This window comes from Alosa sapidissima, chromosome 12 (genome assembly GCF_018492685.1).
Source record: "Alosa sapidissima isolate fAloSap1 chromosome 12, fAloSap1.pri, whole genome shotgun sequence".
NCBI classification, from domain to species: Eukaryota; Metazoa; Chordata; class Actinopteri; order Clupeiformes; family Clupeidae; genus Alosa; species Alosa sapidissima.
In genome coordinates, this window is record NC_055968.1 from 12,564,666 (window position 1) to 12,581,187 (window position 16,522).

Sequence of the window (16,522 nt, forward strand, 5' to 3'; positions counted from 1 at the left end):
GGAGCTGCAGTCCTCCTGTGGTCATGTGAGCGCTCTCCCTCTCCCTTCTCTCCTGCTGGTGCTGGTGCTGCAGCGTCTGCTTGAGGAGCAGGGAGCCTGACCAACCTTCTCCCTGTCTAGCTCCTTACGTGCCTGGCTCCTTAGCCCCTCCCTTCCATTGCTTTTCTCCTCTTCTCTCTTTTGTTTTTTCCTCTTTTACTCATTCACCTTTCTTCCCTCCCTCTCTTCCTATTCTCTCTTTCTCTCCCTTTCCTCTTTCTCTCCATCCTCTCGCTCTCTCTCTCTCTCTCTCTCTCTCTCTCTCTCTCTCTCTCTCTCTCTCTCTCTGTAGTATTGCAGTAGCCACACTTTTCCCTGCCCTGACTCCTCCGCTGGGACTTGAGCATAAGAAACTCATTACCAGATGTGAGATTGCACAAGAAGCATCAGGCTGCCGCACCGTCTCCTCACCGTCAATTTCCAAGCCAATTAACAACAAAAAAAGAAACAGAAAAAAAAAAAAACGGAGGGATGGAAGAACAAGGGATCAGGTGGAGAAGACCATCCTACATCCTCCATCCTCCTCTCCATCCTACTGTTGAGGAGGAGAAGAGCCACGTGTCCATGGTCTCTCGGAACTCAATAGGGGAAATAGATGGGGTATGAAAAGCCTATTTCCTCGCCTATAGTTTGTAATGAAATCTCGCAATGAAATTGTCTGAAGGTATTCCCCAGTGTCGGAAGGCATTAGAGTGTCAGACACATGGGGTTTGAAATGGGCTTTGAAATAAGCCGACTAGGGCAGGCGCCATGTAGAGACAACATCGTAGCTGCACACACAAAGCAGAGGAATTAAAGTAAGACTGCTGTACAGGGATCAGGCCACTTCTGTCGATGTGAAGCATATTCTACTGCAGAGTTAATGGAAAGAAGTGATCCCGGATCAGGTCCTCTACCCTGGGACTCTAAACACTGACACAGAACTAATGATATCTTTCAAAGGGGTGTTAAAACATTACATTAGGCCCTAAGGCATTCAGTCGTCTCTTATGTCTCCCCAAAGTGGATGTCACTTTTCTGACTCCAGGCCTGTGAAATACTGTAGCCTGTTATATTAAACTCCCTACTTGTTTCACTTCTTGAAGAGAGTCTGGCCTCTCTCTCATGATTGGGAAATGTTTCCAACTCTAGCATCGTAATGGGCGCATAGACTGCGTTCATTTTGAAATCATTGGTCCAGCCTTACCAATCCCATTGATTAGGGATTCCTAACCTTGATAAACTGCATCGGCAGTCAGGAAACTGTATGCAGGCCTACCTTTGCTGTACTTACATTTACACATTCTTCTGACTGCAGTTTTTTTTAAGTTTGCAGGTGTTGCTACTAGGAATTTCATGGCGGCCACGACGGCCATGGCCGTCGTTGCCTCTTGCGTTGGCCGTGAGGCCCATTTGAAAATCAGAGGTTTACAGGCCACGGTGGCCTTGGTGCCCCCTTCTTTCAATATTCTGCTTTGCATCCTACCAATAGCGATTTTTATTTAGCCTGTGGCCTGTCAAAATAATCTTAGCATTCACAGCGCAAATTAATTTAGTCTTTTACTCAGTGGAGACAGTGACAGCGCAAGAAAGAAAGTGCGTCCAAATTCACCCATTCATCTCAGTTGAACTACTCGCGAAGTAGCCTGTTCATCACACAGACATCACAAGTATCACATGAAAGAGCTTTTTCTCAGCTTTTAAACGATGTTACCCGATAACTGCTGAGTTGAACGGTTCGCGAGAAAAGTAAATAATATAATTCAATTTAATCATACATTCTACTGAAGGTTTTGCGTCCCATGATCTCCCAATCCATTCATCTCGGTGGAATACTTCACGAACCCTTCTTTTAACACACAACAAACCAATATCAGAATAAACAGCATACCTTACTGAACACAAAGGTGTAAGCAGTCCCCTGTACAGTTAGCCGTTCCAGAGTAATCCAGTTTTGAATTTGCAGTAAATTTCGACATGCATGGATGTCTCCAAATTTGCGCTTTACGTTTTACTATGTGTTTAAATTGTTCCACATGATTTCATAACCAAATACAAAACAAATGTTACAAATATCGCCTAGATATTGGTAAATCAGAGGACAGCTGACTGAGTTTGTGAAAGTAGCCTTAGCCTAATGAGCACAAAATGCTAAGCATGCATCTAGGCTATTTGAGTTTCTTAAAGCTGAGCTGTGGTTAAATTGTTCAATACATGATTTTATAACAGGCCAAATATAAAATAAATGTTATATATAGCCTAGATACCTGTAAATATTAGATGATCAGATGATTTACAGTTCTATGTAATATGTCATATTTGATGTTTTTGTAATGTTTCATACAGTGATGCAGGTCTACTGCAGTGAATAGGCTAAATAAAACTGATCATTTTTATAGCCTACTACTGTATAGTTTACTTTGGCCTTGGTGCCCTGACATGTGGCCTTTGTGCCCCCCACCAAATATGCCCAACTGAAGGCCAAGTGGCCTTGCCCCCAGAATGGTGAAATTCCAAGCCTGCTACTACCGTTTACCACAGTCACTTTCAATTTCAAAATTATAGGTCATCCTCTCATGTCGCTAACTGGCCACTGGTCAGACTACCTGTGAAGAGCATGTCACCCTCCACTGTTGAAGTACTACTGTATAGCTGCTGTTCTAGACAGGTTATTTCAGATCCCATTTCCATTCCCACATATTTAATGAGATGTTAGCCATCTGCCCCCATATACACTACTCACAAAAAGTCAGGGATATTTGGCTTTCAGGTGAAATTTCAGGATGAACCTAAAATCCACTATAACCTTTACAGGTGAACTCAAGTGACCTTCTCTAAACGTTTGAATGCGCACGTCCAACTTTTTAACGTTTCAGTACTTTCTGTACTGAAACATTACATTTCTCCTGAAAGCCATCCCTAACTTTTTGTGAGTAGTGAATGTGTGTTGTACTGTAGGTGCTTAGACATTACCAGCATTAGCAGGCTAGCTAGCTCACTACCAAACAGATTTTTGTTATTTTTTGTCCTTAGTAGTACCAAAAGACATCTAACAATAGGGATGAAAAATGAAAAAATGCTTTAACTCTCCTTTAAGGTACCAGGATGAATAGCTCCCCTGCCTTGTTCCTGAGGAGAACATGGTGATCTCCATTCATTTGAGAGTGCTGCTGTCCTCTGTTTCAGCACTTCCACGGTTAATTGTGACAAACTTGTCCTGCCCATGCACTGGCCCCCCCAACCTGGAACCACTTGTGTCTGATTAGAGGCAGAGGAGGGAATGGCGTGGGACCGCCGAGCAGGAGGAAGAGGAGGGGAAATGGATCCTCCACCATGGCAGACTTCTGATGTTTAGACCGCATGGCCACCCCACCACCCCCCCTGAGTAGACAGCGGTGTTTGTGTTCACTCCCGCCCACTGGCGGTTACCACGGAGTCGATGGAAGGCGCCACACTGTGAGCTGCCAGGTAGGAGTAGCGCTCAAGGATGGAGCCGTTTTGTGTGTGTGTGTGTGTGTGTGTGTGCATGAATGTGTGTGAGTAAATGTTTTTCTGTGGATTTGTATGTCTGTTGGAAAATGTGGTGCTCAATATAATTTGCACAACAAAAAGCACTGCAGCAATGCACGTGGGATGATGGAATTGGGTTTTGGGCCAGTGTGTGGGTGGAGCTGTTTACCCACAATGCAATTTGCTTCTGACCTCTGATCCCCCCCCCTCAGGTGAGCGCGTTTGAGCTGCACCTACACAACACCTGGGATACTGTGAAAGTATCAGCAAACAGGAGAAGTGGTACTTTTGATAGGTCTTTATGCCATTATTCTGAATAGATCCATTATTTTTCTGTTTTAAATGACTTTTGTGAAAACACACTCGCAGTTGGTTTTCTACCATGGCTGGAGAGGCAACCAGCACTATAATGGAACTCTTTACTGCTAATCAGGAGGGTTACGAACCCATTATAAGTTTGCTGCTGACCAGCATTTGAAACTTTAAAAGTGTCAGGTTTGCTAGAGTTTTGAGCTTTCTCTATTATACTTACTGCATTACTTTTGTCCACTTACATGAGTAAATACCCATTCACAGTCATAAGAGAATAAGCTAGACTCCCTAGACTATCAATTGTCGTCAAGTTCTGATGTCCCATCTGTTGATATGTGAACAAAGCACAAAACAAAACATCAGACAGCAACACCCCCCACCCCGCCAACACACACACACACACACACATTTGCCCCCTCCCTCCTCCCCCTTCTTCCGTGATTGGCACGGAACATTGGCGAGTTTTGTTATGGTTTGGGTGCCACAGGCTTGCTCCACTTTGTGTGTTTCTGGTTCACAGAGCCACAGCTGTAGACGACAACCGGGTTTTAACAGTGTAGTCACAGAATGGACAGCTAGGGTATCTGTTTAGAAATTGATCATAATCTCTAAAAAGTACCTTTAATATGACTCCAATGGCCCTGCACTGACAGACGGCCCTTAACAGAAATTGCTAGCGGTGGCCTACTTGTGGTGGTGTACAGCAGTTCCCCTTCCTCTGCCCCGTGTTTTGTCGACGGTGAGGTGATTATCAGGCTTTCTGTGTGTTAGCTGGTGTTTGGGGGGTGTTTACTGGATGGGTAAGGTGACCTGACCTGTGCATGAGCTTCTATCCCTTGCCAAAAGACATGGAGGCTGAGCAAGCATTTCTGTGTATTTGACAGATCCTGTTATCCCACTCCAAGGAGGTAGAGAGGGTTTTGTCTCTCTCTCTCTTTCTCTCTCTCTCTCTCTCCCTCTCTCTCTCTCTCCCCTAATCTTTTCTTCTCTCACTGCATCTCACTGTCTGTCTTTTCCTAATTCTCTTTCTCTGCCTTTCTGCTTCTCTCCTCTCTGTCTCTCTCATTGGTCTTCATGTGACGGGTCCTTCTCTGTTGTTACAGTGCAGTTTGCCTCTTCTTGTGTTACCTAGGTAATTAAAAAGCCTGGCGCTTGCCCCAAGGGCAGAAGTTTGACCCAGTTAGAACAGTATAAATAGACTCATCTCTCCCTAGAAAGCCAGCTCTAAAGGTAGAAAAGAGAATTTTGTCGTTTTTTCCTCCCCTTGTTTTTTCTGTCTTTTTTTTTTGCAGCTTGCAGCTTGAGGCAGTGTTCTTGCAAATCATCTCATGCGTTGAAATCAATGCAGACTGCATAGCCATGCATAGTGGTTATCCTTTGACATATCCTTAACATAATTATGTTCTGACTGTTACCTTGTGGGAAAAGATGGACTAGTAACACACATTTTTTAACACAATTTGATCAAAGAGGAAAGGCAACTGAACGAGTCATTCAGTGCTGTTCTCAGTCTGATATTATGTCCAGTTCAGCAGATTATTTATTTACACACCAAGAAAATCAATGAATTCTGCATTAGTTGAGTGAAACTCATGACGAGCCGGTTTTCCTGTAGGAGCTGCACCCATGTACTTCAGGCTTGATGTTCTACCAGGCGATGTGTGCTGGAGCCAGTTCAAAGATGCATATTTCTGTAAAACCACTGGTATAACCGATCTGGTTGGATATGTTTTACAGCATTTATCTGCCTATTATGAGACCTCTTTCCTCTGTCTTCTATATTTTAGCTGATTTTCAACAGAGCTTCTCCATACCTCTTTGTGTTGGTTACAGTGTTTAATCAGATATTGCTCATGCTACTTTGTTGCCATATATAATCTCTCTAGCTGATAAATAGGTTAGCAGAGATATCCAACATGCATGGTTGCATGGTTCATGAGTTTCTCAAAATGCCTTGAATTCTTATCTCCTGTATCTGACCATGGGGCTTCAAATGGAAATATCGGGGTATTCAACTACAGATAAGAGCTGGAATTATTTATTCTGGCAAATGATTACTGGGAGAATACATTATTTGTGAGTTTAATGATGTGGATAAAGTTGGAGCTTTTGGCAGTGTTGCCTGCCAGATTTTTCTGTGCTCTTTAATTGCAGTGGGACAGGTTTGCATTGCCAGTCACTGACTGTCCAATTCATTGGTTAATGACATCATTTAAAAATGCCCTCTCTCTGAAGTACGTTGATGTGAATTTGAAATGTATAAATGTGCAATGGGGATTAAACTGAAATGAGAGAAAGGGAGAGATAGTGTTGCTTTAAAATAATTTTATTGAAAATGAAGTGGGAATGAGTTAATAAAGAGAGACTGTGTGTGTGTGTCTCTGTGTGTGTCTGTGTGTGTTTGTCTGTGTGTGTGTGTGTGTAAATGTTGAGAGGTTTTTCATTGTGAAGCTGGCAGAGAAAACCCCACCAAACAGCACCTGTTTTTATTTTGAGTTCATTTTTTTCTCCTCTCTTCCAGCACACTTGGCCAGCGGAGCACGGTGCGGAACTGCGGAACATTCCGGCTGGAGGCATGGTGAGCGTGGTTGAGCCACTCAGACCCTGCCGTCCATCACTGCCAAACACGGTTGCTCAACCATGTTTACACCCAGGCTCACCGGTCAAGACTCCGATGCCCCCCCCCCCCCCCACACACACACACACATTCTCCCGCTTACTAGAACACATCAACTCACTCTAGGCATCACGGCTTCACTTCAGTTCCGACACAAAAAACAAGCTCAAGCTCCCAGAGCTTCTATTTTCCCTCTCTCTCGCTCTTTCTCTTTCTCTCTCTCTCTCTCTCTCTCTCTCTAGCGCTTTTCTGTTTACTCTATAACAGCAGCCTTTTCTCAGAAGATCTGTGGCTCAAAGGGTAATCTCCAGCCTTCCCTTCTCCCGATGGTTTCTCTGTTGGTTAAGCTTTGGTGGCTCCATTTTGTGAAAGGCGGAGTGCTGGGTCAGTGCTCAGGGTTTCTGAGTGATGCACAGCAGTTGTGTTGCTGTGTCCACTGAGATGTTGCTTTAAATTGGAAAAAGGCGTACCGGTCTACTAACTGAAAAACAACTCTGCTTCTTATACTGGGTGTAAGAATTTCAATGACGCCGTCTGGCTACACCTAAGTGATGCAACTCCAATAAGACGTAGTCATGTTAGCTTCTTCCTGATTAAGAAAAAAAAATAGAGAGCTTGGTGCAGAATACACATTACTCAGTTTAGTCGGGAGTCAAGAACAGTCGTGGGCTTTCATTGCATCGGCGATATCAATCTTCCCTCTGCCATCGGGAGCTAGATTTGCAGGCGGCCTGTAATAGGCTCTGGGGTGGGAGAAAATTAAAGATGAATAAATAAACAAGATGCTCCCTTCTGTGGTCCTCATAAACATTGCGCTTATCTACTTATCACAGTTTCAAACTGGAGGGAAATTGATGCTGATAATTTGAAGAAACAGTGGGTGTGCTTGGACCCGTGCCAGCATGCAGTACTCCGCTCTTTGCATTATCTAAACAGTGGCGTGTGTGTGCGTGCGTGTGTGCGTGCGTGCGTGTGTTGTATGCTTCTTCTACCCCACTTCCCCAAATCTGTGAACCCGCCCCCCCTCCTCTCTGTTTGCCGCTCAGGCAGTCTCTGAGTCTGACTCCATGTATAGATTTTATCCTCAGTCACTTCATCATTGCGGTGTCGGCTGCTGTGCATCGAATAATAATCATCAGCCAGTCATGCCCAGGTTCTGAGCTCAATAATAACCGCCTGATCTTTATTCAGTAACCTTATTTTTTCTTCCCTCTCTTTCTTTGTTTACTTGTCTGTTTTTTTTGTGACTCAGGGTTGAATATGAAGAGGAAGTAGCTGGTTGATGTATTGCTGCAGCCTGGGCTCAGTGAATCCAATGTGGGTTGTTAAAGTTGTATGTGAAATGGGCAAGGATTAACACGGGGGAATACATTTGAATAATTTCACATTAACCTTTTGACAACTTCTGCTTGTGTTTAGTGTCGTGCATTGTGATGTTGACACTGCAATTTGACATTGCATGAAGACAAAAAAAGAAGAGGAAAGCAGCGGGTCTGACGTTTGCGAAAATGCGGAGCCTAAACATGGCCTGCATTAAACATGCCGCCACGCGGTGATACATTTCATCGGCTTGATTAAAAATTCAGCTTGCGTCGACTCACAATAATTTAGTCCGCACTTACATGCGGAGGAAATTTAATCTACAGCTTGTGGCTGATTTATGCAGCGCCTTTCGGCCTGAGGAGGCAGGAGCAGGAAACTACGTCTCGACATTTATTTAGTTTTTAATTCGGGCGTTAAGCAGGCCTCATTAATGGGCAGGATGAGGCGCGCGCTGACCTCCTGCTGCTGGAGAGCCTCTGAAATCCCCTTGCCGCTAATTACCATGCTCCGCTAAGAGAACTGGGCCAACTGGATGCAGACCATACACACACCACACACTAATATACACCACACACTACTCCACACCACACTAAACTACTTTACAGAAACACCACAGAGGCATGACTGACTTAAACACTTAACACCGGCACTGCAAAGTACATATTCTTGCAGCTCTCGGTCTGTAAGTAGGCTACTTTGAATGCTATACACTAAACAGATGGGCTGTTGTATGCTGACTATTCTACAGAAGCGCCATGCAGCTCACATAGTAGATAATCAGCAGATTTCTATTTCTATCACTTACCCACACCATACCCTGCAGATTTTACATCACAATGTTTAAACAGACCACTGACCTTACCTTAAAACATTACACAACAGATGAACACAGCGAAATGACTAAAGCATCTCAGACTCCACTTCAGACTGAAGGCAGAGGTGTAGGCCTACTCTTTTTATGTTATATAGGATAGAAATGTGCATACAGAAAAGATGTACAGCGTAGGTGAATTTTGCACTCAGTTTACAGATTAGATGTCGCCTAGAGTTAGTTTAAATGCACTACAGAGCAGGGTATGGAATATGCACAGTGCTGACTAGCATTCCTGACGGATGCTGCTGCAGTGTACTTATGTGGAGGAAATGGCGCATGGTGAAGTAAATGTAACAAGTTCACGAATGCGACACCGACCCTGGTGTTATAGACCAGACGCAGATCATTCCGAAGAACGCAGACAGACATCGCTGGAACGAGGACAGTAATAAAGCTCCAGCCAGGAAATAAGCTGACTAATGCCCTGAGAGAGTCAAGAAATACAGAAATACAGTCTGAGGACGAGACAGAGAGAGTAGCCATGGCTTTCTGCAGAGGGCAGGATTGATATCCGAAGGCCCCTCGATGGAGACAAAGGGATCGCTGAGTTCATCATTGATCGTTGGTGTGATCAATTTGAAGGCACTTGAAGTTGCTTGTCGAAGGCTCTTGAGGTTGCCCGTTGCGCCATGGCTAAACATGACAAGTAAATGGGCCATTGATTTGTTTTCAAATCTATCACGAATCGATGAGTGTCTGAGATGTGGCATGGGTGAATGTTTTGGACTGGGGTGGAGTTGGGGGCTATCAGTTTCCTGTTCCAGTAAAGCGTAGCACAGTTCCTTTGGAGAGATGTTGATCATTTCCAAAATCAAAGGCCGTGTAATTGAAGAGAAAGTCGACTGCGCGCGTTCTCTCTCTCTCTCTCTCTCTCTCTCCCTTACTTATTTTCTTCCCATTGTCCTCAAGCCAATCTGACTGCTTTCCCTGCTGCTGTAGACTCTTGCTCAAAAAGTCTTTCTCTGCTTGTCCATACTGTATGTTAACATTCATCAGACCAAAGACTGTAAATGTGGAACTATCTTGCTGTGTATAGAGTGACATGTAGCACTGGTGTTTTTACATTTGAAAGTGAGAGCTGTCGGTGTGAAGGTGTTGTGTCTGTTTATGAAGTCCCTTACCGATCACGAACAGCCCTCACTCAATACTGTCTGTGTAAGTGTGGCCTCGTTGCCATGGTTTCCACCATTCGTTTACCATCTTTTCAAATGTGAAGGGCAAAGCAATGATAAGTGCTGTTATATGAGTCTGATTACTCATCAGGTTCATCTCTACTCATCACCTACTATACGATGACAGAACCACAGAAAACAGATGCAATTTCTGTGTTTTGTCTCTCAATTTCTGGTGAACTCTTGTTTGTATTTACCATAGGCCTATAGGTTTGTCTGTTTCTGAGACTCAAATTTAGTTTGAGGTTTCATGTTGACAGGATCTGAATGTACTGTACGTGTACGTATAAATATATGATGTGAATATGGGCCCAAATTGCTCACCAAGAGATTCTCAGCATGTGAACGGTGTGAATATGTGAGGCTTGGGCAAATAAGTGAGAGTGGATGAGTGAGTGTGTTTGTAAGTGTATGTGAGTCAGACATCAGAAGAGAGCTGTGTGCGTGTGGAGCCGTGTGCGTGCGTGCGTGCGTGCGTGTGTGTGTGTGTGTGAGAGAGTGAGTGAGTGATGGAGTAGGGATTGGGGAAAGGATGTAGGATGGAGAAAGAATGTGTGTGCGTCAGAGAGAAAGGAATGTGTGTGCGTCAGAGAGAGAGAGAGAGAGAGAGAGAGAGAGAGAGAGAGAGAGAGAGAGAGAGAGAGAGGGGCAGACACACAAAGCCGGGAGAGGCTGAGTCAGACATGGCTCTTGGTCGGAGAGCTGGCAGCGGGGAGTGTGTGTGTGAGATGAGTGATGCCTCATAGTCAGCACCCGAGGTCACCCCATCCAGCCCAACATACACACACACACAGACTAGACAGCCACACCACTCCATCCATCTAGGCCAACACATACACACACACACACACACACACACACAGACACACACGCCAGCCAGACCCTCACACCACTCCCTCCGTCAAGCCCAACACACACACACACACCCTGCCCTCATCCCCACAGTGTCCCCAGCAGTCAGAGCCAAAGGAGCTGGGGCCTCATTACAGAAACTTCCTAACTATGAAATCCTATCCTATCTCAGTTTAGGATCGCATTTAGGATTTTTGATATTACAGAAGCATGTTTCCAGACTGCATTTAGGAAAAAAATCCTATTTTAACTTAAGATAGGAATTTGGCTATTACAGAACCATCCTAACTCAAGAATTTCCTAACTTAGGAATCCTAACTTAGACCCTGTCCTAAATTCAAAATAACTACCAAAACTGACTGTCTCATCCACGTCCTCATCAATATTAACTCCCAAAGCCCTCAGTTCTTTTTTTAGTTCCACCATTCCGTATTTTTTGACGCAGTCACCAAGAAGGCCCAGGAGCGACTCCACTTTCTGAGGGTGCTCAGGAAGAACACACTGGACAGTAAGCTGCTGGAGACTTTCTACAGAGCCTGCATTGAGAGCCTGCTGACATACAACATCACGGTGTGGTTTACCAGCTGCACTGAAGCAGAGAGGAATAGGCTGCAGAGGGTAGTGAAGACTGCACAGAAACTGGTTGGCCGCCCCCTCCCCACCCTGGTTGACATCTACAACTCTCGTTGTTGACCTCTTATCATGTATGGTATTATTTCATGATCTTTGATTCTTTTTAATGTTGTCATCAACTGCGCTTGTACAGTAGGTATAGGCTATGCTGTTCAATTGTGGACATTCGTAAATTGCGGTAGGGGGCAGAGGAAGGCGCAGATTACTTGGCAGATTCCTTTATGAAATGAATTGAAAGTTTGAAAAGTACGTCGTAAACTTGGGTATCACAGCGATCGCTATCTGCGGTTTGTCCATGGCACTGATAACGCTACGTTCGCAAAATAGGCTACGTACATCTGGCCCAGAGTGTTTCCCTGATGGGATGCAGTGGGTGTCTGTGGGACAGGAGTGCTCGCACCTGCTGGTGCGGATGCAGTCCCTGTGCTTCCGTCTGGAGCAGAGTCCAGAGACGTCACCGGCCGCCATGCTCCTTGGAGGAGGCCAGGAGGAGGAGCGCCTACGCTTCCTCATGCTGCGCAGGTACCCCAGGTGAGGCAGCGGTACACACACATGCTGTCATACAAGCACACTCAGTCATATCCTACTCCTAGCTAGTCTCCTCTACAATGTTAGCTTCAATGTGACCATTATTTCCCAACTATTAGCCGAATAATGAACTATTAGGCTTATACATTGCTCTTGCAAAAAATCTTCAGCTATGAGGTTAATACACGGGGACAGCTAATAGGGTATTCATATGTTTTTTTTTATTTATTTTTTTTTAACTTGCATAAAACACTGTCCTGCGGTTTATACACAATGCAGCTAATACACAGGAAATTACTGTATACCGGTATGTACTCTAGTCTGGCTTCTGGTTTATTAATTGTTGATGATGGTCCTTGCCCTCGTCTGTCCCGTCTGCTGCTGTGTCCTACCACACAAAACCTCCTCCCAGGGACGGAGCGTTTGTGAATCTGTAGGGTACTCCAGAAACAGGCTTCCCGCTCAGCCTCTTCTTTCCTGTCTCCAGCGTCTGGCCTCCATGCTCTCCCTTTCTCTTCCTTTTCATTCGTCCTTCTGTGGCGAAATAAATTGGAGAAGCATTTTATTGAACCATTTTGATGTTTTAAATGTGAGCTCACTTTTTACATAGCCCCCTTATTGCTCAAGTTGGGTTCTGGTGATGCAAGGCTATTTCTCACACCCAATGTGAGCAGGTATTCTACTCACCCAGAGTCGAGTCCACTTTATATAGGAGAATGTCCAGCACGGCTTCTCCTTCATTTCTCTCTGATGCTTCAGGGATCTCCATCGGCATAGTTGATGTCTCTTTGTAAACTTTGTTGTCCAGGTCAGTTTTGCCGTGCTCGACTTCCTTTAGCTCATTTATTAGGAAACTTTGTAGTTCCTTCTTCCTTTTTTATTTCCTTTGAGCTTCATCCACGTCATCATCAATGTAAACTATCAAAGCCTCCAGTTCATTGAGAGCAGATAGGACATATTCAGGGGTATCCATGGGCATAGTGTAGTCGTTATAAGCTCTATTTTCCAGTCCGTTTTTGTTGTCCTCGATCTTCTTCAGCTCCTTTATGAGGAGCTTTTGTAGTTTCTTTTTGATTTTCTTTTTAGTCCCATCCACGTCCTCATCAATATTAACACCCAACGCCCTCAGTTCTCTTTTTAGTTCCACCAGTCCATATCTTTTGACGTATCTCTTAATTTGTTTGCCTTCATCCTGCCGTGCTGCCAGGCAGCAGGCTAAAAACCAGAACCACATTAAAATCAGATCGTCAAAAATCACAGTTTGAATTTCAATATCGAAAAATCTGAAACCAACCAACATCTACACAAACTCAAGCAAAAGTGAACAAAAATTCCAGTTTACCCTGTGTTCTATGGCATCATGATGTTGCCTAGCCACCTTTGTGATCATAAACGGAATGGTATGATGTAGCCTCAGGGCCTCATTACAGAAACCAAAAATTCTAGAACAGAGCTCTAGAATCTTTGACAGAAATTTCCTAACTATGAAATCATATCTTATCTCAGTTTAGGATGGCATTTAGGATTTTTGGTATTACAGAAGCATGTTTCCTAACTGCATTTAGGAAAAAATCCTATCTTAACTTAAAGGAGAATTCCGGTGTGATATTGACCTAAAGTGTGTTGAAACATGATACCGAGTGTAAACGTATGTCTCATAGCTCATCTCAGCTTGTCCCCTGCACTCAGAAATCTGGCGCTAGTTAGCCAATGCTACCAACAGTTTTTCGATGGGGGTGCCTCGGGCATCGGCCTAGCCATGCAAATAAATCACTGTTTTACACCATTTACGAGGCTCAAAGTAGCTCCATACTTCATTGGTAGACTTCCGAGGGCCTTGACATTTAAAACGAGACATTGAGAACTTTGAAAAAGCACTGGTGGTTTATTTACAAGACGATTTACAGACAGTACCTTCAGGAAGTTTACCGTTCGCCGCCATCTTGAATTTAGTCACGATAAGTCGAGCGACGAGTACGAATGAACAGGTATGATAAAGGATCAGATTCAAAATATAATATAACTGGAAGCAACTGGAATCCATGCATTTCCACAGAATTATTTTTCCACGGAATTATTTTACCACAATTGTCGTGGTGTCCCACCTTCAATCCTTGGAAAATGGAACTATACTCTCATTCAGGCGTAATAATCCAGTCACTAACCGATTCGTCTGCTGCAGCTCAACCTTGTTGCTGGAAGTTAGCCTACAGGGACTATTTTCAGGTGCTGCATGATACCATTGTGCTGCTGTGCTCATGGTGCCCCTTGATTATTACGCTGGAATGAGAGGATAGTTCCATGTCAAATCAGCCTAGAAAATCGCCACGTTTCATTTTCCGTTGGTCTTATTACACTTTCTAACTTGAGAGGAGACAAGTTTTAAATAGGAAAATTCCTGGAAATCTTAGTCACTTTTAAACGTGATGCTAGCAGGCGAGAAGCTAATTGTCTAGTCAGATTCAATGATCTATGCTAGGGAGGAGCTAAAACTGGTATCGCCAGACTCGGAGAACGGCTGGATGAACTGGAGAAAGGTAAAAATCAATTGTTTAACTCAAGGGGAGGTGGAAAATTAGTAATTTCCCAAATGGTGGAATATCCCTTTAAGTTAATATAGGACAAGCACTTAGGATATTTTTCTGTAATGAGGCCCATGGAGTTGAAGAGTTACTACTCTGGTCACTGAAACAACCTGTGTATGTGGACACTGTTTAAGGCCTCTCTAGACATGCTCACTCAGTAGATTACTACCCCTCTGTAGCGATTGCCCGGTGGTGGACTAGCTTTGATAGAGTGGATGGCATGCTTTGCTGTTATCTTCAGTGGGGGAAATCCAGCACTGAAGTCTAATTTAATCTCGTTTCATGGGTGGGGTGGTCACGACAGTGCCACATACTTGATGGTGTCTCCCCCCACCCCTATCACAACCACCACAAGCTGACCATATTTCAGCCTCATTTCTGACCCCTTCCCCACCCCTGCCCCCACCTCATTTGTTATGTCCAGTAATAGAAAGTGCTGTTCGTCTGGTTGATGCCTGCTGCGTGTGTGTGTGTGTGTGTGTGTGTGTGTGTGTGGTGGGGGTGCAGGTCTTGGGGAGGTCTTGGGGAGGTAATATTCTCCCCTGACCCCTCCATTGATCCCAGCTGATTGTCTGTCCTGGTCTCATCATAGCAGGACAATTGTTTTTCATTACGTGCGGGCAGGGGGGTGCCAGGGTCAATAACCTAACCTTACCCTGCAGGTTAGGAGAGGACCACTGCATTGTCCTAGAGGTTTGGAGGGAGAGGGAAAATGAACGAGGGTGGGGGGTGAGGGGCGGTGTGGTTACGGGAGTGAAATGCATTTATGGAAACTGGAAGACAAAAGAAAGGATGGACAGGTCCATCAGCTGATGAGAATGATTGATTGTGACGCTGCGGTCGCCTCTCTTCTCTTTACAGCATGATAAACTGGAGTCACCTGTAATGCCAGAGGGCCATAAAAAGCCTCATGGAACCTGTTCAATGGCAGTGATCAATTTGAAATGTGTACTTGCAGCACACATATTTCAACCATGCCTGATTCTCACCTCTTAATGTGTCTTCTCTTCATGGGACCAAGAGTAAAGAGGCATTAAGAGAAGAGAAATGAAGGATATCAAAAGAAAATCACTGAGAGGAACACCTCTCCCCACTGTCACATCTGTGCTTATATCTCTCGTCCGATTCAGAACAGAGCCCTCTATAACTGGTTGCAAATATCTATATCTATGGGCAAACTGCCAAATTATTCAAAGCAGTAAGCCTCTCTCTCTCTCTTTCTCTCAGCCTTTCTCTCTCTCTCTCTCTCTCTCTCTCTCTCTCTCTCTCTCTCTCTCTCTCAGACTTTCTTTTCTCTCTCTTGCTCTCCATTGCTCCTGCATGTCCCTGCTTCTAAGTGATCAATGAACAGACTGTTTTCTCCACTCCAACGGCCTTGCTCTCTGCGCCTCAGTTCCGGTCACGTAGGCAGCTAGCCGCCCGGCCGAGCGCAGATGTGATTTCCAACAGGCGGGAGAGACATTGTGTACCCGATGTTTACACTCCCACTCTCGCCTTCACAGGAAGCCGCACAATGATGGATCCCTTACGCTTTATCATCTGCATCCACCACACAAGAGAGAGAGAGAGTAAAAAGAGTGCACACAGAGGACAAATGACTGAAGGAGTGTGTGTGTGTGTGTGTGTGAGAGAGAGAGAGAGAGAGTGTGTGTGTGAGAGAGAGTGTGTGTGTCAAGTGGGTACATCCAACACCCACATAGCAACAGATTGTAAGTGTTGCTACTGAAGAGAGAAAACTCTGGTTAGTGGTTGTATCCTTGTGATGTAGTTTTCTATTTCATGCAATTGATAGTGTTATGGGATTGTAGTAGTTCAGTCAACAAAAACCATTGCCGATAAACCTTTCTAGATGTCGATTGAATTTATCAAACATGGTCTTTTGGTTGCTTTTCTGGAAATGTTTCTCACATTATTTTGGCGCACTTTTGTTGAGAACTCATACTTGCAGACCCATATAACATGACCTGCAAACTCTTCCTATTGAAACTCCATTGGGTGGCATTTCAGCGCCTCATGTGAATTCAGCCATCCACCCACCCAGTGTGTTTACATTAGCACAACTTTTGGGCTATTGTGAGATTCCTTCCCTTTCATGTGA